The sequence below is a fragment of the Protopterus annectens genome, chromosome 12.part0 (assembly GCF_019279795.1).
Source record: "Protopterus annectens isolate FY-2018-M chromosome 12.part0, PAN1.0, whole genome shotgun sequence".
NCBI lineage: Eukaryota > Metazoa > Chordata > Ceratodontiformes > Protopteridae > Protopterus > Protopterus annectens.
This window is the reverse complement of record NC_056746.1, coordinates 1,270,527,926-1,270,553,119: the sequence shown is the minus strand read 5'-3', so window position 1 is coordinate 1,270,553,119 and position 25,194 is coordinate 1,270,527,926.

The window sequence follows — 25,194 nt, the reverse complement described above, 5'->3', positions numbered from 1 at the left end:
TTAGGAGGTGAGAGATGGGTGAAGTTGGCACTGAATTGGTCTGCCAGGATATTGGCAATATCCTTGGGATCAGTTTATTTAATGCCATTCTGTTGTAGCTCAGAGCAGATCTGAGCATTGCCATTTACAATTTTAACATAGTTATAGAATGCCTTGTGGTTGTCTTTGGAATCTTTAGCAATTTTATTTTCATAACTAGCTTTGGAGGATTTTATGAGGGATCTCAACTTTTTACTGAGGCTGGTACGGGAGTATTTTGCATCTGGGATTTTCCTCTTTTCTGCAACAGTTCTTCCTTTTGTTGCAAAGTTTGTTTATGGCCTGGGAACCACTAGATTGACTTCCTTTTTTTGGAGGAGAGCATCTTGGTTCTATTTGGGATGGCACAATTCATGCATGAGTGGATATGTTCATACAGTGCCTTAGTGCAGGATTCAGCAGTCAAACTTTCAGTTCCCGTCTGCATGGGTGTTATGAAGTGTGTCACTTCTGACTTGAGTAGCATGAAGTTGGCTTTGGAGAATTTTTTTACGGAAGTGTCCTTACTGGGGGGGGGGGATGTGGATGTTAAGGGTGATTAGCTTATGGTCAGACCTGACCAACGAGGGGGTGACCATAGGTGTGAAGCATTGATTTCCCATGTTGGTAACGACCAGGTCTAGGATACTGGAACCCTTGGTGGGATTATGGATTAGTTGATCCAGGGTGTTGGAATTTATGAATTCCAAGAACCATTGGGCAAAGGTGCTGGTACAGGAGTAGTTTTCCCAGTTAATGGCAGGGTAGTTGAAATCACCCAGTATTAAGGTGTTTGGTTGTACCTTAATATTTTCCAGTATGTTTAGAAAGGTGTAGGGAGAATCTCGGGGCATGGTGGGGATCTGTAGCAAGCTACAATTTGGATTGCAGTCTTACCTAGTGCTAGTTGCACCTGGAGAATTTCAGATGCATTGTGTTGGGCAACTAGCCTGGTGTGAATATCCTTGGTGAATATGGACACTCTTCCACCTTTAGTGTTTCAGTGCTGGTTTGGTGGCTGAAAAGTGTGGTAAGAGTTGTAGCCTGGTATTGCAGGGGTGATCTCTGGAGTCTTGAACCAGATATCGATGTTCTCCATTTTTAGGAGTGCCTTGAGAGAGTGCATTTTGAGATTTAGACTTCTAGCATTAAGCAGCATTACCTTCAGAATTTGCATGCTTGTACCTGTTACAGTGGTGGTTTTGTCCTTTGAACTTTGCCTAAAAAAGGCACTATAGGGGTGGCAAGAGCCTTAGCCAGTAACCTGAATCCCAGGGGTGACAGGTGCAGACCATCTCTGGCAAAGCATTGTGGTCTGTCGATAATGTCATCCCAGGCAGACAGATACTGGATCCCCTTTGAATGATACCAGAAGCTTAGCCAATTGTTGAAGTCAATTATTTTGTCCTTATATTGTGGTATCATTCTGGGCAAAGGCAGGATGCTATTCAGGGCTAGGGTCATACTTGCCTGGGCCACATGATCTGAGAACTCTTCCATGTCTCTTTTCATGTAGTCCAGGGAGGTACGTCTCAAGTCATTCACTCCAACATGGACAATGACAGAGTCATATTTGTACTTGTTGTGGAGTGACTTGAGTGCATGCATTATATGGCAGATCCTGGCACCCAACAGGCAGCTTACTGTAATTTTCTCCTTGTTCAGTCTGGTGAGTGGGACATCAGTGTGCCTGACTATAAAGTCACCTATGACTAAAGTGTTAGGTATGTTGTCTTGCCTTAGGGGCTGTTGCTGGGTGTCACACTGGTGTTGTGAGCAATTTGACACTTTGGTTGTGATTGGTGTTTGTTTACATTTTAGCTTCTGAGGTCCTTGTTGCTTGGGCAGGTTACAGTTAAGGGCCTAAACATATGTGGATTGAATGTTGCTATGTGTGGGTGCTGGTGGTATGGGTTTATAAGGGCTATGTGTTGCTTGAGTGTAGTGTGGGTGTTAACCTTATCCTCTTGACTGTCTAGCACAATCTTGGGTGGCGAGAGCTTTGCTTCCAATTTGACTATGTAAGTGCAGGTTGTAGTGTTTGGTGATAGGAGGAGACGGTTGTCTTTGTGAGATATATGGTAAAATTAACATAAGAGGCAGGCAACTAGAAAGACAGTGGTATTTAAGAACATAACAGTAAGCGGGTGGGTGGGAAAAAATTCTGCCTGACTCACAAGTGACAGAGCTGTGGTCTATTTTGAAGTTTTAATATGCAGTTAAAAGCAGAATACAAGTAAAACACAAGGTAAAAAAAATCACAGTATTCAAAATATAAAAAGGTAATAAAGTAATACAAAATACAACAAATAAAAAGCAAAATAACCTTTCCTTCACAGCAAAGTGTAGCAGAGTCTGGTGAGCTTTTCTAGTAAAGCTCTGAAATGTTTTATTTTGCCCCTTAAACAGAAGGTTTAGATCCTAGCTCCATCCCCTCAGTTCACAAATGATTAACCTTAAGTGACCTCTTCTGTCTTATGTATGAGTCCTTAATTGATCAGTTCGAATTTCTGCCTGACTCACAAGAGACAGAGCTGTGGTCTCTTTTGAAGTTTTAATATGCAGTTAAAAGCAGAATACAAGTAAAACACAAGGCAAAGAAAACAAATCACAGCATTCAAAATATAAAAAGGCAATAAAGTGATACAAAATACAATAAATAAAAAGCAAACTAACCTTTCCTTCACAGCAAAGTGTAGCAGACTCTGGTGAGCTTTTCTAGTAAAGCCTTCATTACTGTGAATCGGATAAGTAAGGGTATGGCATCTAGGTCAAAGGTCAACATTATTCAGCTGTACTCAGCGTTCATTAGACCACTCATTGAGTACAACAACCCCTTCAGTAAGGACCTCACCAGACATATGCAACAGGTGGAGCATTCACAGAGGTTCATCACAAAAAGAACACAGGGTATAAACAACATGTCCTACGCAGACTGCCTCATTGCCCTATTCCTGTACTTGGTTTCCTAAATAATACAGGGTGCAAACAGCAGTCCTGTGCAGACTGCCTCAATGCCCCATCTCTGTACTTGGTTTCCTAAAGAATACAGGGTGTAAACATGTCCTGTGTAGACTGTTTCAATGCCCTATCCCTGTACTTGGTCTCTTAAAGAATACAGGGTGTAAACATGTCCTATGCAGAATGCCTCAATGCCTTATCCCTGTACTTGGTCTCTTAAAGAATACAGGGTGTAAACAACATGTCCTACGCAGACTCTCTCAATGCCCTGTCCCTGTACTTGGTCCCCTACAGAGTGCTGAGAAGTAATTTATTCTTTGCCTACAAAGCATCCTTTAATCTGAGTCTGATGGTCCTGTTGCACATCCACAAAACGAATAGCATCAGAATTACCTGATTGAGGTACCACAAATAGGGCATGTCAGAGGGGTAGGTATTTGTCTCAGAAACTACTCCTTCTCTGGAAAAAGCTTCCCATCAATGTGAAGCAATAACTTGGACGAGTGGATGGGAAACTGGAAAATTATTTCTGTTTTGGCATCTATGTCTCTAGTAGACAGAGGCAGCTGGTAAATGCTTGACCACCCATTCCCAAACTTGCATATACCCAGTAAGATTACCTTACAATATTAAAACTTAATAGATGCATTTTGTGAAGCATGGCTAGGCTTAAAAAGGCCCCCCTTGGGGTGGTTTGCCTAGAAATCACCTACGAACCTATGAATAAGAAGGTCAATGTTAGAATTAGAAGGGCTATAGCAAACTGGCTAGGAGTATCAGGGGTAGTGTGGAATAGAGGAATGCTAAAGAAGCTGAAAAGAAAGGTGTACAAAACAGTGGCACAACCAGTATTTCTGTATGGTACAGAAAACTGGGCAGTGAAGACAGAGCAGCTGTTTATGTTAGAGGTAATGCCTGAGATGAACAGTGATGACATCCGAGCAGAAGCCATAGTTTTTCCTAATCCATAGAAGCTCAAAGAGACCAGATTATGGTGTCTTAGGCACATACGTAGGAAATCAGAAGATGATTTGATGAAGAAGATTTGGAAGAGACATGAAGATGGTAAGAAGACGTCCAGAAAAGAGATGAATGGATTTTGCGAGCGAAGACCTGCAAAAGTTGGTCGTGACAGTTGAAGGCGGTAGGAGAGTGATACTGAATCAAGAGAGATGGCAGCAGCTGACACAGCACCCCGACCTCGTGCAGAGAATGGGAAAAAAGGGGCTGATGATGATGATGATGCTAATAAATATCTAAATACTGATTATTCAGGTAAAAGCAGAAAATTTCTGGTACGCAGTACATAGTCACAGACTTCGAGCACTAAAATATGTGTTAAACTTTATGCAGTTGCAATTTTCTCTGTGTGATGTATGCAAAGTCACAAAAAATTTTCCACTATCTTTATGATGTGGCAAACCTTCAGTGAACATCATCTAGCAGTTCCAGCACTATGAGTCGTATTTATCATTAGTGGCTCCGAGTGATTAATATACTAACCTTGCAGTGCAACTTTTGTGGCACGTGGACCTTGCTGAATACAATCTGTCAAATAATGCCTCATCTGCATTTTTAGCAAGCAGCTGTTTGAAAAAACAACAATGTATTTACAGCTCAAAAGTGAATAGCATGTAAAGGATTGTGTGAGGCTGAATGAATTAAAAATCGAGAGCAGCTACTGCAAGGTCAACTGTAAGAAAGCATCATTGCATAACTGCATTGTTTAATCACCTGCATCCTTACTGTAGATCCTCTGAGCTGCCAGTTCACTCATTCTGTGTCAGTCAATCTATTTGCCGTGTTCCCCACCCTAACCAATAAAATTATATGGGCTGGTTCCAATTTCTATACTGCCTGCTACATCCCTACTAACAGTGCTGAGAGCTCAGTCCAGCATTGTCCTCCTGAAGTAAATACATCTGTCAACCTAGAATAAACTGCAGTTGTTGTTTCATATTGTGAAAAAAAAATCCATCAATGAGATGTGACCCATCCTTTTCCCAAACCCACTCATCAGAAAATTGTGTGTACCAAGGTCATTTGTCATCACTGACATTGATGGAGCTGCAGTTCTGTAATGTCCAATCCTTCAGATGATGAAAACTGCCTTCTTGTTTGTTTATTTCTATCTTTTATCTAATACAGGATGGGTTGCTCAGTGAGAACTACTCCAGCTAGTACCTCTGCAGAATGTCCTGTCACCCTGAACCCATACAAAGATTAAGTCATGAGGTACTAGGTAGGGATGTATGGATAGATCTACTAAAAGTCAGCTCTCACTCTGCAGATGACAGAGTACATTGGCTTTGGATCAATAAACATTTTCTAAAATAGTACTAGCTTCTTTATCATCAGTTGTTTTGTAAAGTCCATTTTGCCAAGATGGCCTGTTGGGTGCTGTTTTATTTTCCCTATTCTTCCACAGCACACCATACACAATCAGGATACATATCAGAAGTGCACAATCAGGATACGTATCAGATGTGCACAATCAGGATACGTATCAGAAGTGCACAGTCAGGATACTTATCAGAAGTGCACAATCAGGATAGTATCAGAAGTGCACAATCAGGATACTTAACAGAAGTGCACAATCAGGATAGTATTAGAAGTGCACAATCAGGATATGTATCAGAAATTCACAATCAGGATACGTATCAGAAGTGCACAATCAGGGTACTTAGAAGTGCACAATCAGGATAGTATCAGAAGTGCACAATCAGGATAGTAAAAGTGCACAATCAGGATACGTATCAGAAGTGCACAATCAGGGTACTTATCAGAAGTGCACAATCAGGATAGTATCAGAAGTGCACAATCAGGATAGTAAAAGTGCACAATCAGGATACGTATCAGAAGTGCACAATCAGGGTACTTATCAGAAGTGCACAATCAGGATAGTATCAGAAGTGCTCAGTCAGAATATTTATCAGAAGTGCACACTCAGGATATGTATCAGAAGTGCACAATCAGTATATGTATCAGAAGTATGAGGCTTGCTTCTGCCAGATCTGACACTTGGAAAATAAATGGAGCTTTGGTCCAAAAATTGCTAATCTCAGTGTTCACTTTTCAAACTTTTTTTTTCATTCCTAGCATGAGGGGTTCCCAACAGGTAGAAGTAAAACATGTACCTTTCCCATATATCACTTGTATAACAATTAAAAGCTGCCAAAATGTTCAACAAGATCTGCAAGACACAAGCAGATAGGAAGAGAGCTGCTCGTTATTACATTCAGCATATTACACATGTATAACCACAGGCAGAGATCAGAATGACTTTAAATTACACATGCATAATGACAGGCAGAGATCAGAATGACTGAAATAAAAAGTACAGGCAGCTTTTATTCTTTAACGTGACAGGACATATGTTATGATTATCAAAAGTAAAAGTATCATTTGGTAATGCCTAACAACAATCTTGTAGACTATCTGGGGCCTGTGAGTACACATAATAACATCTCAAGAGGTCATTACATCATTGCAAAAAGCATTCTTGTGCAAAGAGTTAGAGGAAATATTATCTATATGAGTCAATAAGTATTGACATTGTGTCCTCCAAATTGCTGTAATGTACTTTTGTCGGGGCATTTGTCTGTTACAATGAATATAAATATGTTTTTCCTCCATTTATTTTGAATCAGGGGAAAGGCACTCACTGGGATTCAAAAACTACATCTAGGCTTCACGCAGAGCCTTCACAGAGTTTACGTGTTAGAGCGATGGTGCGGATTGCACGGCAGTGCGCAATGGATATTAATGAGGTGCAGTGCACCTAAGATCGATTTTGTGGCTCACAACAGTGTTGTTGGCCATGAAACCTTTTAAGCAAACACGGATAGCAATTCTGTGTAAGGCAGAGCACCTGCAGTGAGCGGATTTGCATGGAATGCTACAGTGATCACCAGGGCTTTACAAATAGCTGTCATTCTATTACTGCAGCATATCTGCACAGAGGCCGACATAATGAGAGGACAAATAACCAGTAATAGGGACATATTCAACATAGATGTCATATAGGAATGTGTTAGAATGTAGCAGTCTCAACCTCTTAAAGTGGGAAATGTGGACAAGACCATAAAAATGGGTGGAAAAGGGGCTAGAAGTATGGACAGATTTTTAATAGGTTAGTACTAAACTAACTGTCCTTGCGAGCCATTTTAAGCCTAGCCAGTTATCCCTTGTGAGATGCAAACCCTGCACCTTGTGTTTGCAAGACAAGCACCTTAACTATTAGGCCACCCTCCCAACCCTAACATTGCACTTCCAAACTTAGAAAGTAGATAGAATGTATAGGTTGTATATTAGCATGAACTTTCTGAAGAGCATGAAGTTTGAAACTCAAATGTCAGTCATCATTTTCTGACTGCACTCAGCAATTACATACCAATGATTTGCTAGGATAAAAAAATGTTATGAGGAAAACATCATAAATATGAGACAAAAACTAGGCATTCTGCACAGATCAGGATAGCTGAGAGGTATGCACTCAAATGTGTGTAATATTGAGTCGCATCAGTCCAGAGATCATCCCAGTGATGTGGCAGAAATCCATATATTTGATAAAGAAAGTATCTGGACATTCTGGGAATATCTGGACATTTGAGAGGTATGAATGTGAAGTATATGGTCCAAACACAATACAGAACAGTGTACCTACAGTGCAGAGTATTGTGATTGAGGCTATGTCAATGAAGATGGTTTAAGTAGCAATACCAAGCACATATCTATATAGTGCAGTACGGACTGTAAAGTGAATATGTGTTATCTGTGACTGTCACACAAGGTGACATAACAATGGGGATGATGTATGCCTGAGATAAGCATCCTTACATAAATAATTCAGAAGGACATCTATCAGGGATCTGACATACAATTGGGGTAGGGTGCTTATTGGAAAGCTATGCAAACTGATATACCTGAATATGAGTGTAGTTTCAGCAGAGGTCTCCATCAAGGTGGCCACAGGTAAAGGACCATGACAAACATTACAAGAACCAACCACAATCATGGACAATATCAGAACAATACCACCACTAATCCCATGCCTCTGACATAACATATGTGATGTGGAGTGATAAGAGATGAGTCTGCACACACACACACACACACACACACACACACACACACACATGCCAACTATTATGATGCATCCACACTCTATGAGGGTAACCACGCACACTATCCTGCCACTGCAATATCTGCAGGAGGCGGTAGGAGAGACACTGCTATACCTGTATATGACAGTATGGGCAACACAGGCTAATTGCCTTGTGTGCATGATATATATCTCTGGCAGAATCCACAATGTTACAAATTATATCCATGCCATTAATGTTGTCAAACACCTATGTATGTAGTGTGTGCATAAGCAGAACAGGTAGCACACATGCATCTGGTGTAACAGATTGATGGTGTTCTGTGATTGGTGCTCTGCACCATCAAACAGTCATGTGTGTGCCACAGAAAGAATAAGTAGGTACTGCCAATAAGCTGCGTGACAGCGGACTGTAACAAAGGTGGTACATGTCATTGACACATCACTGGAAGATGTCTAGGGAGGTACATGAAGAAGGGTGCATTGTACTCAGTTATTGGTGAAATGAAGGCTGGGACCCAAAAAGTTATTATGGCCTCTGATTCTGATATGCATGTCCTTCATATACCCAGTACTTGTGTTACATTCAAGGGACTAGTCAACACTGTGACCACATGCTGGTAGATGTACCTCTTACTTTCTTCCCCAGGCCACAGGTCACATATCTATTTGTCTGATTATAGGGTGTGATGTCCACATTATACTTGGGAGGTGTTTATGTTTCCTGATTCAACCAATCCTTCCATGTGTCTTGTCAATGCTAGTGTTGCCATGCCTGTGGCAGCATTTTTTGATATGTGTCTATACTGTCTGTATTATACTAATATCACAGTTGGAGTCAATGATTGCCCACAAGCTGTAGTTCTTCAGGCAGCTGTTTGGACACAGCATGTGTATTTCATCTGTGATGTCCATCACTTAACTAATGGGCAGAAAAGGGAATAGCAGACACCCCTGATGTACCGACTTGATCACCAGACCTGAGATATGTGTCATGTTGGGTCTACCTGATTACGCCAAAAGCTAAGAAGAATGACAACGAGATAACCGGCACCGGAAGATCGACAACAGAGAAGACTGACAGTTGAGAATCCCAATGCTGAGAACACCGACATGTTAAAGTAAGTGTGCGATAGGGACAGACGTTAGGGTCAGGGTGTGGGTAAGGTAAGTGTGTGATAGTGACGGATGTTAGGGTAGGGTGCAGGTGAGGCAAGTGTGCAATAGTGACGGACATTAGGTTTAGGGGCAGGTTAAGTGAGTTAGGGTTAGGGTGTGGGTAAGGTAAGTGTGCGATAGTGACAGACTTAAGGGCTAGGGGTGTATTAAGTGAATTAGAGTTAGGGTGCGGGTAAGGTAAGTGTGTGATAGTGACAGACCTTAGGGTTAGGGTTTGGGTTAAGGTTAGTGCATATATAGTTGTGTATGTAAGGTTTAGTGCAGGTTTGTAAGGTTTTTGGTGTGCTTGTGTTGTGTGTGTGTTTTTCGGGAAAGTTATTTGTTTTGTTGATTGTCGGGATTGTGGTTTGTTGGGCATGTGAAGTTTCGTGTTTTTGAACTTTCGGTTTTGTCATGTTGGTTATTTCATTGTCAGTGTTTTGGCGTGTCAGTGTTATCAGGTAGACCCATCATGTCACACATTTTGACATAGTGAGATGCCACGCATGTCATCCACTGGTCTTTTGGTGATATAGCTGTTCATGGCCACATATGACAGTGTTGATTGAATACCTCAGTGTGGCTTTGTGTCAAATGCCTTGATCTGGTCAAGTTCCACAAGATGATATGGTTGTCATCATGTGATTATAGAACTCACTCAAATGTTGCACAGTCCCCAGCAATACTGTCATATTTGTCTAGCCCATCCTAAAAGTAATTCATGTGAATAATTATAAATTAACTGTTAAGCCTGAACATACACATTTTGGTTTAATTTCAGTTTGCAAAGGAATCACAAGGCTAGACATCTGAACATCTGAACTAGTATGGGGCAATCTCAAAATGTTGCAAATAACAAAGAAATGTATACATATCAGTGGAATACAACAAAGGTGTCTTGCAACACGGAGATTACCTATCATAGCTTATGACTAACAAACATGTCTTAACTTTAACAAACAATAAATTGGGCATTACAGGAATTAAAAGACAGCCCTGGAATTCAAACCTAAAAAAAACAAAGCAAGCAAGAGTGCCCACTTACAGTACTTACTCTTGAACCATACTGCACTGTACAGGGTACAGCTCCACATTTGATGTAAAAGAAGTGTGATTACAACACTCACTCATATTAAATGCACGGTAACCTGCACTGCTCTTTCATTTGTTTTAACTCAGACAAGAAGTAATGTATGTTAACAGTTTGTTCCGAACATCTAAAACTAACATACATATCTGACAATAACTATTGCAATGGACTCACAAATACATTCATGTTAACAAATTACTTTGTATGACACATTCTCAAATCTTTGTGGATAAGGAAATGCATAGTTATCTGTGGCTTATGCATTGTAGACACTCCAGAAATTAAACGTGTATAGATTATATCATACCTCAACACACAACCATGAAACATAATCATATTATGTGAAATAAGTAAACAAAATTCTCCATAACTGATCTGCATATCAATGCTTTTATGAGATTTTAACCCAGTGACAACCAACCACCACATACATTGCAACATTGCTTAAGCAGATGAGGTAATGGACATTACAGCTGTATTCTGGGTTGACCAGCTTCTGTTAATGATTAACAATCTTAATGGGATGTGTCAAATACAAGCAGTCCTTAACAACATATACTGTTAATGACTGGCCCAGAAAGGGGCAGTCAGGTATTTCATGGTATAGCATTGTACTGGGGGATAGCGTGGCTGGCCATTCTGATGATCTGGGGACATCAGATAACAGACATGATGATGATAACCATGATCAACTGTCCCATGTCGAGTCTAGGAGTGATGGTGACTCTTCCCCACAATGGACTGATAGTGTCCATTAGACTACATCTGGGAGTATAGCTAATGTACTTGGATGAGTGCCAGTTGGTCTACACATACTGTTACAGGTGCATGACCATTCCAAGTGATGTCATGGCACTGACCTGTGTGCACTTACCCATGCCCCAAAACAGACATGGACAGGTCATGGCAGCAGTGGCTGCACTGCATGACAGTGTGCTGTCAATATTATGTTGAAAGCCGTGTTATAGAATCACCTTTGAAACAGGGTCACAGAGGCTCAACACCAGCCCCCAGATGCCTATAGTAAGGTTCATTGGTTCATAGGTTCATACTAGGCTATCTGCCCTAGGGGATTTACAAGCCTAGCCAGAGTGTGTTTGACTTTCGCCACCCATTTTAAATGAATTTTGCTATGCCCTTTTTTGAGGTTAGTATACTGTGCCTTTGTTTAACAGTGACACAGAAGTGATACCCGGAGTAAATCTACGATCTCCCATCCACTCATCAAGATTCCTTTTGAAGAGAGTCAATGAGGGACTCTGCCTAACCTGGACTGGGATTTTATTCCAGAGTGAAGGGAGCCTCTGGGTTATGAATCTGTCCCTCCAGCATGTCCTATTTATTTCAGTGCTGAGGTTCAAGTCTCTCGAGCACATAGCTCGATGGGATTTGGATTTTCTGAGGTGCAGCATGCCCATTAATTCCGGGTTGGACATGGCTTTATACGTCAGGCACAGATCGCCTCTGAGCAGGCGGTATGCCACTGTGTAGAGCTGGAGTTTCTTTAACCGGGCAGCATATGGCATCTGTTTGAGCCCTTTGATCCTCTTGGTGAGGTACTTTTGGGGTCTTTCCAGTTGCTGCAAGTGTCTGGTAAGGTACATCCCAAAAGGGGCATTGTACTCAATTATGGGCCTGATGAGGGATGAGTAAAGAGGCACAATGACCTCCCCTGATCTAGATGTGAATCCCTTCATGATTAGGTGGGCTATATAAAATGTTTTTCTAACCACTTTGGCCACGTGGTTGTCGAATGAGAGATTGCTATCAACTTTGGTCCCCAGGTCCCTAATTACCTCTTCCGTACTTAATGGATTACCATCTATGTGGTAATTTGTGGGCACTTTGTTTTTGCCGAAGGGGATGACTATACACTTTTTGGCATTTGGCTTGAGGCCATGGCTCTGGCACCAGTTGTCTGTTTCTATGAGGCCCTTTTGTAGGATGCTTGTGTCGGCTGGAGAGTCGATTATGGCGCCCAGTTTGCAGTCATCTGCGAACTTGGTCAGCCACAGTCCTTCCGTGTTGGCCTGTACCTCTGAGAAATATATACCGAACAAGAGAGGTCCCAGGACTGAGCCTTGTGGGATGCCACTTGTAATTGGTTTGGAGTCTGACATGGTTCCAGCAATTCTAACCATGTGGGTTCTGTCCTTGAGCCAGTTTGCAACCCGTCTAGTGACATAGGGGTTTATATTTAAGCTGGTGAGCTTATCTATAATGCCCGAGTGTGGTATTGTATCGAAGGCTTTTGTGAGGTCCAGGTAGGCTGTGTGGACCACCTTCCCCTCGTCAATGGCCTTGGTGACTGTTTCAAAGAAATCGACCAGGTTTAAGAGGCAGGATCTGCCCTTAACAAAGCTGAACTGGGTAGGATCCAGTGTCTGTAGGTCCCCAATATCTTTATTTATGAGGTCCATGATGATCCTTTCCATAGCTTTGCAGACCAAGCTAGTCAGGCTTATGGGGCGATAGTTTCCAGGATCCATTGAGGCACCACCTTTGTGGAGAGGGACCACTGTTGCTGTACGCCACTCTTTGGGTACATATCCTGTAGTAAGGCTGAGATTGAACAGTAGTTTTATGCTTGGGTTTAGTTATCCTTGGAGTTCATGTTGGATGCAGCCCGGGACACCATCTGGTCCTACTGATGCTGTGTTTTTTGCTTTGGAGAGGGCGGCTCTTACCTGAGCATCTTACCTGAGCATCTGAGATGTCAGGGGGGCAGCACTCTGCTGGGATAGATATTTGCCCTTTTGGTGGGGAAGGGGGGGAGAAGTTTGCGCTGAACCTGTCAGCTAGGATGTTGGCAATGTCTGTGGGTTCGGTGTATTTTTTGTCATTTTGGACTAATTCTGAGCATATCTGGGAATTCCCACCCAGGTTCCTAACATAAATAAAGAATGCCTTGTGATTATCCTTAGTGTCCTGTGCAATTTTTCTCTCGAAGCTGGCCTTAGACGATTTTATGAGTGCCTGTAGTTTTTTGCTAATACTGATCAGAGATGCCTTCCCTTTTTGGGATTTTGCTCTATCATGTAGTAGCTTCCTCCTTCTATTGTATAGTTTGTTTATGGCTATAAGTGCTATAATCCACACCTTAACACCTAGCAATTACTGTTGTCATTTATTGACTATATGTGATTGATAGATATTACATTTATATATGTGTATTACTATCAGTAGGGTAATTGTAATGAAAATACAGTGTACTATTTCAATTTTGATTGCTGTTTAGCTGTACATTCTGAAGTTGTCCAAAAATAAGTTGGGCTACAGATGCAACAGTGCAATGCAAGTGTTACATGCCCCGACCCTCATGAGCAGTTTACCTCCACTTGGGATAGGCAGGTCCTTTCTCAGTAGACCCAGACATAGCCTCAGACATCATTGTCTGTGCTGCAACATGTATGTACAACTGTTTTTCATCATCCTATTCAGAACCCAGTAACTATGTCCAGGCACATATATCACAGTACTGCTCCTACTCACACCATGTCCCATCATGTTAGTATCACCACAACCAACCTGTGGGATGAGTGTTTCTGGATGTGACAAAGACAGCCAATACTGTAGTGTGAGCCATCAGCATGGCTGCCTTAGGCTTCATTCGAATAACACTGGCAATATATGTTCTTCCGTGTCATATTAACCTGTGCAATGATGACTGTTGTGCTTTTCACTGCCAACTACATTTGTAAGTGGTTTCCCAAATTCCTGATGACACAGATTTTTTTCTGATCATTTATTTGACTTAAGTGGCTCTCTTCATGTTGTGTTATGTTCTACATATTTGTCATTGCTATATTTTAGGTAAAATATTGTCATCTGTACTACTGTATGTGATAATTACCCTGCTTGCATTTTTGCAGCTCTTGGTAGCTGACATATAGCAGTCATTTCTCCCAATCATCAACAGATCACCTTATTCTTATGACATTGATTGATACATTACACATTTCATTCTTGTCTGCCATACCTGCATGCACAGGTAAACCTCATTCTACATACTGATACCTGTGGCATTTTATTCTGGTACAGCACATGCCTCCCCTTCAGTACAACATGCATCTCTGTTTACACATTCATCTTTGTTATCCTCTTGCAGACATGCAGTTCCCATGTGCACCTTTCTATAACTACCTGCATATACACACACACACATACTTATACCTGTGTTACTGTATCCCACACAATGATGCATGTTCCATGCATGTTCTGTGTCTGATGTGTACTGGCTGTCATTGATACTCTGTGGAATTGAACATATGATTTCATCTGACTAGTTCATGTTGCTGCACAGATCTATGCATTATGGTGTCACCTTATGTATGACATTCCATGTCAGGCATGTCCTGTAACACATTTGTGACATGTTAGGTATGTTACTTTTTGGCTGGTCCTTGACATGCTGTCAGTATTGCTACTGCTATATACTGCATAGTGTGGTACTGTTATACATCCTTATGACATCTGTGATGCATCTCAGTGTTATTGTACCACTCCTATTATTAGGTACTACTGGCTATGATACATTCCCTAACAATGCATAATCCTACATTTATAGTGGTGGTGTCAGTTGTAATGCTACCATTACATGCTAATTTTATATATGATGATGATATCTTACCTGAACACCATTACTTTCTGTTGTGCGCACCTCAGGAGTGCCACATATATGCCAGTGTGGTCATCTTTGGTGATGTATCTTCCATGAAGATGTCCTGTGCTGATTGTTCCTCTGTAGACATACAGATGTGTTCATTACTATGTGGCATATATGTGTATAAGGTTTTGCAGGTGAATATTGTGGTTATGGTATGTATGATATTCAGTCTGGCTATATAATGTGGTGTTTCCATTAGTCATGTTCTGTGCTGCTGCTGTGGTGCAACACTGCATGAACATCACTGTTTTGTCTGTGCACTTGGTACTTGTGGCTTGTCATGACTCAAAAATGAGCCAGATGCTTCCATCCTGCCTGATCTAGAACATATGACCAAGCATCCATCATCCAGGTGCTGCCATGTTTCATGATCTAGAACATATTGCCATGGCCTGCATCAACCATGCCTATTACATCTCACCTCTGTGTCATCCTGATCATCCTCTGACAGGTCTGATAGCTCCTTGTCAGACATCTGAGCATCTTGAGATAGGTCACCCACATCAATGCCTGGTAGGCCACAGTGTTTTGATTTTAGCATGTTGCACAGTATGGCACACATGGTGACCATCTTTGAAGACTTTTCTGATGTAAATTGAGTGTACCTCCAGGTGTGTCCAAACATCTGAATCTTGCTTCCAGCATGACAAGGACATGCCTAGTGGTGTTTCATGTTATAGCGTGTGTTCTGTTGTATGTATTCTCAGAAGGCATTGATGGGGCTATGTATGATCTCATAAGCCAAGGTTCCAGTGGATAACCACAGTATCCTGTTTGTAGGAGGATAAAAACACATATTTAGTACTTATACTTACTGGTGACTTGTATGGATAATGCTCATATTGAGCTGTGATTCTGTACTTTCCTAGCAGCCCATCCAGAATTTCACCATGTTGAAAAGCAACCCTAAGACTGCTTTCCCCCAAACTGCTGCATCATGCACACTGCCAGGGTGTGTTGCCATGATATTGGTAATGAAGACATTCTACAGAGCACACAACCTGTCAACTGAGCCAAGATCACCCTTCTCTACTGATATACCAATCAGCATCAGGTTCCACTAGGATTTTAATTAGAACATAGATGCAGTCAGTTGCACTGAGGACATGGGGGAGTTGGCAGTGGCATAGAACTGTTGCATGGCAGCTTTACACTCCATGGATGTTGTTGGGAAATGGATGGATTCATCCACCTTCCTGCACATTACTGCCATAAACTGTCCTAGAATGCAACTGGCAGCTGTCTGGAACACTCCTATGTTATCATCCATACCCCACTGAAATGTCCCAAAGGTCAGTATACCCAGACTCAGATGTACTTTTGTTTCCATTGGTACTGGGTTACCCCACAGACTGCATGCATACATGTGGGATGTGCACATCCTGCAAACAGCCTGCACCAGCCCTCTAGTTAACTTGTATCTATCAATGATTTTCTGGTCAGAGAGCTGGCTTAATTGTAGCCTGGCTTTGTGCCTTGATGACTGACTTCTGGGAAGCATTATCAGATCATCCTCTGTTATGGCTTGTAGTATTCCAGCTTGCACTAATGCATTAAATGCAGCTTGCATTTTTTTCACAAAATATTTTGTAGAATTTGCAGGATTGCTAATTGAACATTATAAATTAGAGAGTAAGTAGAAATGGCCTTTGCCAAGTGCTTTTATAAATCTGTAGATTCACTAGCCAGTCACACTTTAATGTTTTTGGGTACACGTTTCATTTTGGAATCTAGAGGGTTTATGCTGAATACAGTTATCCTTTGCTGAATAAATTATTAGTTGTTCTTGTTTTACAATCCATTATGGAACTGATGTGCTAACCTCTACCTTTAGTGCACTACCCTATCCACAACTTTCTTTTGAAATCTGGCCACCTGTTTGCATCATAAGTGTATTGTGGCACATCACTATAATCTACTGCTACAAAGACAGAGCATTTCTGAATTTACTGCTTTCTGCACTTGTTTTAAGTAATTTTTAATTTAACTGCATTTATTTAAACAGTATTTGCCTAATATTGCTACACAATCAAGTGTGCTAGTTTGCATTACATTTAAAGTGTCTTTTATTACTGTTTAACTGTTTTCTGCAAAAAAAAAAAAAAAAAAAAAGTTCTAAGCTCATTTCCCTTGTTTCCTGTAACTAGTCTAGTCCAGACACAGATCTGCTGTATCCAGGACTGTTTTGCAAGTTTCTGAGTCCCCCAGACCTTTCTGTGTTGGAGGGAAGCCGTCTAGCTTATCAGTGGGAGTGATAAGCAGTAGGTAGCCTATCTGCCACAAGAGGAGTGGTTTCTGGCCCAGAAATTTTAGTTTATTGACTGTTTGGGCAGTTTTCAATCCCTTTACACTTTCTGGTTTAAAAGCCCGTGTTTGCATGGGATTGCACGCCGGGCAGCACCGCTAAGCTGAGGTAAACTATTACCAGTACCAGAAAGTCTGCTCTTCAGTTTTTCCATCAGATCTTGCTAGAGCTCTTCTCTCTTGCACTTTAATTAGCTTATTTACCTAGCACTTTATCAGAATTTTTATAGCAATTATTGTAGCACACATAAGTGCTATCAGCACTAGATGCCCTATAAGGAAACAGCTCCAGGACTTAGTAATGATGACCATCCCTCCTGGCATGTCTAAAGGACAGTTCCCTGTGCTTTCTCCTATTAACCTAGTGAACTTGGGCATTTTGAGGCAGTGTAGCAACTGCCTCCTGTACACAGATAACCCTCTCCTCTTACCTCCCAACACTCAGACTTCTGAGAAATACATTTATATCTCCAAATCGGAAGCCATGCACTCTCCAGCCAAGACCGGAAAAGCTGGTCAAGAGGAGAAAGTCAACACCTGCACCACACCACATGGAACACACAGCCCTCCAGAACACCCACTATCACAGCTCTCACATAAAAACACAAACCACATAACCACCTTCATGGAGGGTCTCAATAAAAATCTACCCAAACAGCAGAGATCTCCAAGTTAGAAATGCAGTCAACCACCACAACACAGCACAAACCACAAGACACATAGCTCACTTACAGGGTGGGCCCCTCAACCTAAGCCTCTAAGGCAAAACAACTTGCCCAATACATTAATCATAGGTGACTCAATAGTGAGGCACACAGATGTCCCACTCACTAGGCTGAATAAGGAGAAGGTAACAGTCAGCTGTCTGTCAGGTGCCAGAATCCACCACATAACCCACACACTCAGGTCACTCCACAACAAGTACAAGTATGACTCTGTCATTGTCCATGTGGGTGTGAATGACCTGAGATGCACCTCCCTGGACTACATGAAAAGAGAAATGGTGGAGCTCTCTGATAATGTGGCCCAGGCAGGTATGACACTAGTCTGGAACACCATGCTACCATCTCCCAGAATGATACCGCAGTAAAGGCAGAAAAATGATTGACTTCAACAATTGGCTAAGTTTCTTGGTGTCATTCTAAGGGGACCCAGTATCTGTCTGCTTTAGATGACATGACTTATAGACATCGATGCTTTGCCAGAGATGGCCTGCATCTGTCACCCCTGGGTTTTCGGGTACTGGCTAAGGCTCTTGCCACCCCTATAGTGCTTTTTTTAGGTGGTGTTCCAAAGACTAAATTACCACCATAACAGCTACAAATAAATGCAATTTGAAGGTCGTGCTGCTCAATGCTAGAAGTCTAAATCTCAAGATGCACTCACTAAAAGCACTCCTCAAAATGGAGAACATTGATATTTGTACTGTAATGGAGACCTGGTTTAAAGCAGCAAAAAGCACCCCTGCACTACCAGGCTATAATTCTTTTCACACCTTTTGGCCTCAGAACATGGACCGAAGCTCCAAAGGTGGTGGTGTCTCCATATTCATAAAGAATATACACACCTCCAGACTATAGCCCAGCATAATGTATCTGAAATATTTCAGGTACAACTAACATTGGGTAAGACGGCGATTCAGGTCATGGCCTGCTATAGGTTCCCAACCATGTCACAAGACTTTCACTCCATGTTCCTAAGCACCCTGGAATCTATTAGCATCCAGCCAAATATCCTCATACTAGGTGACTTCAACTACCCCTCCATCAACTGGGAAAACTATTGATGCACCAATTCACTGGCCCAATGCTTCCTGGAATACATCAATTCCAATGCTTTGGACCAGCTCATTCTTACCCCCACTAAAGGAAGCAACATCCTTGACCTGGTTATTACTAACATGGGTGACTGTTACTCTACACCAATAGCCAATTCCTCCCTGGTTAGATCAGACCACAAACTAATTAACATGGAAATCCACATCTTACCCACACCCTACACAAAGGTAAACACCATGAAAAACTTCTCCAAAGCTGACTTTGGGCTACTAAAAACAGAGGTGGCTAACTTCACAGCACCCATGCAGATGGAAAATAGATGCAGGACTGCCAAATCATACACCAATGCACTGTACGAACATGTACATAAATGCATGGAACTAGCCATACCCAACAGAACAAAGATGCTCTCCTCCAAAAAAAGGAAGCCAAACTGGTGGTCCCCTGTAATTATTAAACTCTGCAACAGAAGGAAGAAACTATTGCAGAAAAAGGTGAAGTCTCAAAACTGGAAAAACTCCCTTATTAGCCTTAACCAAAAGTTGAGATCCCTCATCAAATCTTCTAAAGCCACCTATGAAGGCAGAATTGTGGCAGACACTAAAAACAACCACAAAGCCTTCTATAGTTATATCAGGAATCTCCATGGCAATATCTAGATTTGCTCTAAATTACTGCACAATGGTAACTCCTATACTGAGCCAACAGATATTGCCAACAGACTGGCTGACAGATTCAGTGCCAACTTTACCCCCCCCCCCAAAGGACCAGTCACAATACTGGAAGAATGCCAGGCACCCAGCATTACTGTAGCACAGGTTGAAGCTGCATTGTCCAAGGTCAGGAATACAGCTTCCATGGGGCCTGATAATCTCCCTGGCTGTGTTCTACATGACCTACAAAGTGAACTGGCACCACATCTGTGTGCCCTGTTCACTCACAGCCTTACCTCAGGCTTTGTCTCTACTGAATGGCGCACTGCTACAGTCATCCCTCTCCATAAAAGGGGAGTGACTACAGACCCTGGGAATTATCGCCCCATTAGCCTGATGAGTCTCCATAAGGCTATGGAGTGCATCATCATGGACCTAAATAACAAGGATATAGGTAATCTCCAAACTCTGGATCCCACGCAATTAGGTTTTGTGAAAAGGAGATCATGCCTGGTCAACCCGGTCAACTTCTTTAAGTCAGTTACCAGAGCTGTGGATGAGGGTAAAGTAGGTTATACAGCCTGCCTCAATTTAGACAAGGCCTTTGATACCATTCCTCACTCAGGAATTAATGATAAACTCACCAATCTAGTCATCAACCCCTATATCACTAGGTGGGCTGAAAATTGGCTCAGAGATAGAATCCACAGTGTGAAAGTAGCAGACTCCAAATCAGACTGTAGACCAGTCATGAGTGGAGTCCCACAGGGATCAATCCTGGATCCTCTTCTGTTTGGCATCTACTTCTCAGAAGTCCAGGCCAAACAGGAGGGACTCTGGCTGACTAAGTTCGCAGATGACTACAAGCTGGGAGCCATTATTAACTCCCCAAGTGATGCAGACATCCCATAGAAAGGCCTCACTGAGGCCAATGACTGTTGTCAAAACCATGGCCTTAAGCTTAATGCCAAAAAAATGCGTCGTCATCCCCTTTAGGAAAAACTCAGTCCCCACTAATTACCACATCGATGGGAGCCCACTGAACACTGAAGGCATTATAAGAGATCTGGGGACACAGGATGACAGCAACCTCTCCTTCAACCACCACATTGCCACTGTCGTCAGAAAGTCCTATGTGGCACATCTCATTACCAAGGGTTTTGCATCCAGGAAGAAAGAGGTCATCATCTCTCTACTTTTCCCTCATTAGACCTGTCATTGAGTATAATTCCCCATTTGGCATGTACCTCACTATAATGAAGAAAGAAGGTCATTAAGTCACTAGACACCTGCAACAGCTGGAGAGGCCACAAAAGTACCTCACAAAGGATCCTAGGTCTTAAATACATGTCCTACATGGACAGACTCAAAAAACTCCAGCTATTCTCTGCCTCATATCGTCTACTAAGAGGTGATCTCTGCTTGACTTATAAAGCCATGTCTGACCCAGCTCTGTTAGAAATGCTACTTCTAAAGAAGTCCAAATCCCTCCGCACCACATGTTCCAGAGACCTCAACCTCATTACCACAATCAACAGAACATGCTGGAGGGACAGGTTCATAACCCAGAGACTGCCCATGATCTGGAATAGACTTCCCATACATGTCAAGCAGAGCACCTCACTGTCCCTCTTCAACAGAAGTCTTGATAAGTGGATGGGAAATAGAAAGTTCACCCCAGGGATCATTCCAGTGGCTCTACTCAATAGAGACACTGGGAACTAATGTCGAGCGTCAAGATGCCAGGGCAATCTTTGGGCTAGGCTTGTAAAGGCTTCAGGGCCATTAGCCTAGTACACACCTATGAACCTATGAAATGCCAGAAATTAAATGTCACATTTTTTCAAGAAAGTCTGGCATTGTAAAACACAGATGAACAGATATTAACTCCTGGCTTGGTTGTTGGATAAGCTGAGGCAGGGAGAGTAGAAGTGGGTGGCTAGTGTTGGTTTACATAACTTAGGAGGGAGGAAAGAATGGAGGTCTGGTTGATTGTTTCACTGCAAGGCAGTGAAAGCTTGCTAATATTGAAATTGCAGCCATTAGCAAGGAGTATAAATTTGTCTTACCAAGCCGGAGAGAGCAGCTCATGTTAGCATGTATATTGGAGGAGTCATATCCAAAGATGGACACAGTAGGCACCTGTAGTGATATGACCACTCACATCACAACCAGGGATAGGGTTAGGTCCTACGAATAGAACTTTTTCATTGCTGGCATCATTCATTGCAAGTAAGGGCACAAACAATCTTCATGGCTACCTAGATGATGGTTCACTCCAGTCAGCTGTTGACGCCACATGAGGGACTCCATGAGTGAAAGACGAATGTGTGAGTTAAAAACCATTAGAAGAGGCTGATTATCAGCTGGCATGAAGGTGAAAAAGAACTCAGGAAATGAAGAAAGAAGGTCATTAAGTCACTGAGCTTCATGTTAGGCATAACGACAGGAAGAGATAGTATCTTGTATAGTCATGCAGTTATAATTAGTATACTACTACATGTACTTTACCTGAATAATCTATGTTAATCATGTAGTTGTCATGGAAACCCTGAGGAACTGACTCAGTCAAACTGATAAGGAACATCAAGTGCCAGGTCTTACAGACTGCTTTGCATAGGTTGCCAAGCATCTGGTAGAAACAGCAAACTGCATAAATAAAATGGAAAGCATGTAATAGCACAGTGCTGATGAAAGGATCAGGTGAACTGTCTAGAAAATCATGAAGAAAATTATTGTAACCCTACTCCTGCTAGGGGGATGGTGCATAAACAAGTGCTTCACCAAAAGGTTCAAGTCCATAAGCAATCCATGCAGGCTACTCACATCTTCTGAATCTACTCATCGCCCAAAGTCTGGCCCTGTCCTCACCTTCCCAACTAGCCAAGCAACAAGTCCATGTTAAACAACTTTGGGGTAGCCAGATTTCACTATGTCAGTAAATGTGTATGAATATTCTTTGGGGCATCTTGGTGTGATTTTACTCTTAAAAATAATATTCCATTGAATATTTATAGGTCACGTAAGAGAGAGTGGCATGGGAGTATGTAGATAATTAGGGTTAGGGTTAGTGGCAGGGAGAACGTTAAGGTGAAGTACCCTTGTCCATCTTATTCATCTGTGCTACCTCAAATTGGTCTCTGATCCTAACCCTAAATTTACACATTAACTTCTGAAAACCCCTTTCCTTAATAGCAGCACTATTCAGACTAATTGTGTCTAAAGGTTTTGTTAGTTTAGTGACCAGAAAACATTTTACAACCTTTTTTGATCATTAGCAGTGTTTTGTCATTTTGTTCAGTTTTCTTTCCAAGTCCCACCTCCACCTCACAATAAAATCTGCATTAGGGAGAAAGTCACCCCCAGTAATCCACCAAAAACAGGAGACTAATAACTATAAATATATATATATATATATATATATATATATATATATATATATATATATATATATATATATATATATATATATATGCATATGCACTGGGATTCAATAATGCCTACACTAAGTGTACACCGTTCTGAGTGAACAGGCAACACAGACATAACTCCCACCTTCTTCCTCCTAATTTTACTTTTCCTACTGATATTCTTGCAGCTTTAAATATTGACATGGATTCACAAAGGTTACCACAAAGTGTAGACTACATGTACCCTTAGTGTAATCTTTCCGTGTGACTAGAAAGCACAAAATAATGTGGTAGGGATGTTCTTGAATACATATCATGTACATTTAGTGTAGTCTTTAATGAATCTGACTGAGACTCCATATTGAAACATCAAATGTCACTAATTTACCATTTCAATATATCAAGCACACTACATCAGAAAACAAGAACACATTGAAATTATATCAAAAAGGTCTTATGTAGAAGGACAACCACCCTCTGCTAATTAAATATACTAACTCTAAGATTGCACAACTGTAGGAAACAAGGAAAAACACTTTTCCCCACTGTTAGATCTTGGAGTAACAGCCTGCAGCTCACTGAGAATCCAAATCACACACACATGCCACACACAACCGCATACATTCACACACACATGCATTTAAGCACATGCACACACATTCACTAACATTCAAAAGCATATACACACATGATCCACTTTCACTTGATTCTACAAACATCAACTAAATAATGTAATGTGACATGAACTGAAAATTGATCATCTGACCTTAAATAAATGAAAGGCACCCTATATAATATTTAGATATGTGTGTGTGGCTCTGTATGTATGTGTGTGTGTGTGTATATATATATACATATATATATATAGAGAGAGAGAGAGAGAGCGAGTAAACAAAGGACTCCCACTGTTTTAGATTACAAAGGCTTTTACTTATAGTTTGCTCTGCCTACTTTACCCTACCCCACCTCAGTTTGGAAACTACATTTGGAAAAAAGCTATTTATTACATTCTACCAGAAATAGGAAACCAATAAATTAGAAAAGTACTATCCTTATTTTATACTGGAAAGCCTTCTACTCACAATCTGCACTGCAGTAACTTAGTTTGGAGTGGCGAAAGGGGCAACTGCCTCAGGTACAAAGTGTTGACGGGGTACGATCAGGCGATCCTGATCTCTAAACAATACTGTATGTTGAAAGCCAGTATTGCATGTGAGGTTAAACCTGAGTGCTGTGGCGCTCAGTGTGTGATCTCAACTGTAGCAACTGTTTGCTATATTGTAGCAAGCAGTTTACTACAGTTTAAAAGTAAAAATGTTTATTTATTTATTTTTTCATTTAACTAAAACCTTAGCACTATAACGCTCCATGCAGGCAGAGTATAAACAGTAGCAACTGTCATCTGAGCTTGCTACTTTCCCTGACATCACTTTCCTTAGTGCTGGTCTTACTTCTTCCACGGTCCTCTTCTTCTCCTCTCATCATAGGCTGTATCTGGGGCAGTACAGTTTCTATTGGGTTTTCTTCATTCAGAAGTACTACCTAGCTCCAGACTACAACTAAGCCAATAGTCAGAGAAGAATATAATTGACATGTACCATTTAGTTAGACAGCTGGTACAGGCTATGTATACCATGTGCATCCCACACATACCTGTGCATACAATGCAAGGCAATCCTTTGCCTGTTGAAACCAAAGTCTGTCTGAGCTTAGGTATACTGGCATCTGGGACATTCCACTGGCATATGGAAGATGCTGTAGGTGTGTCCCAGACAGCTGTCAGTCACATCCTCTCACAGCTTCTACTACAATGTGCAAAAAGGTAGATCGATATATCCACTCTCTATCTATAGTCATGGAGTAGTGAAATGTCATGCTCCAGTTCTACAACACCGATAACTTGTCCTTTGGTTTCTGTGTCATAGACAGCACCTATCTCCGTATTAAAACCCCTGTGGAACCTGAAGCAGAAAGGTACATAAATAGAAAGGTGTGGCTATTGCTGAACTGTCAAGAGGTGTTGTCAGTAAATGGTAGCAGAAAGGATATCAT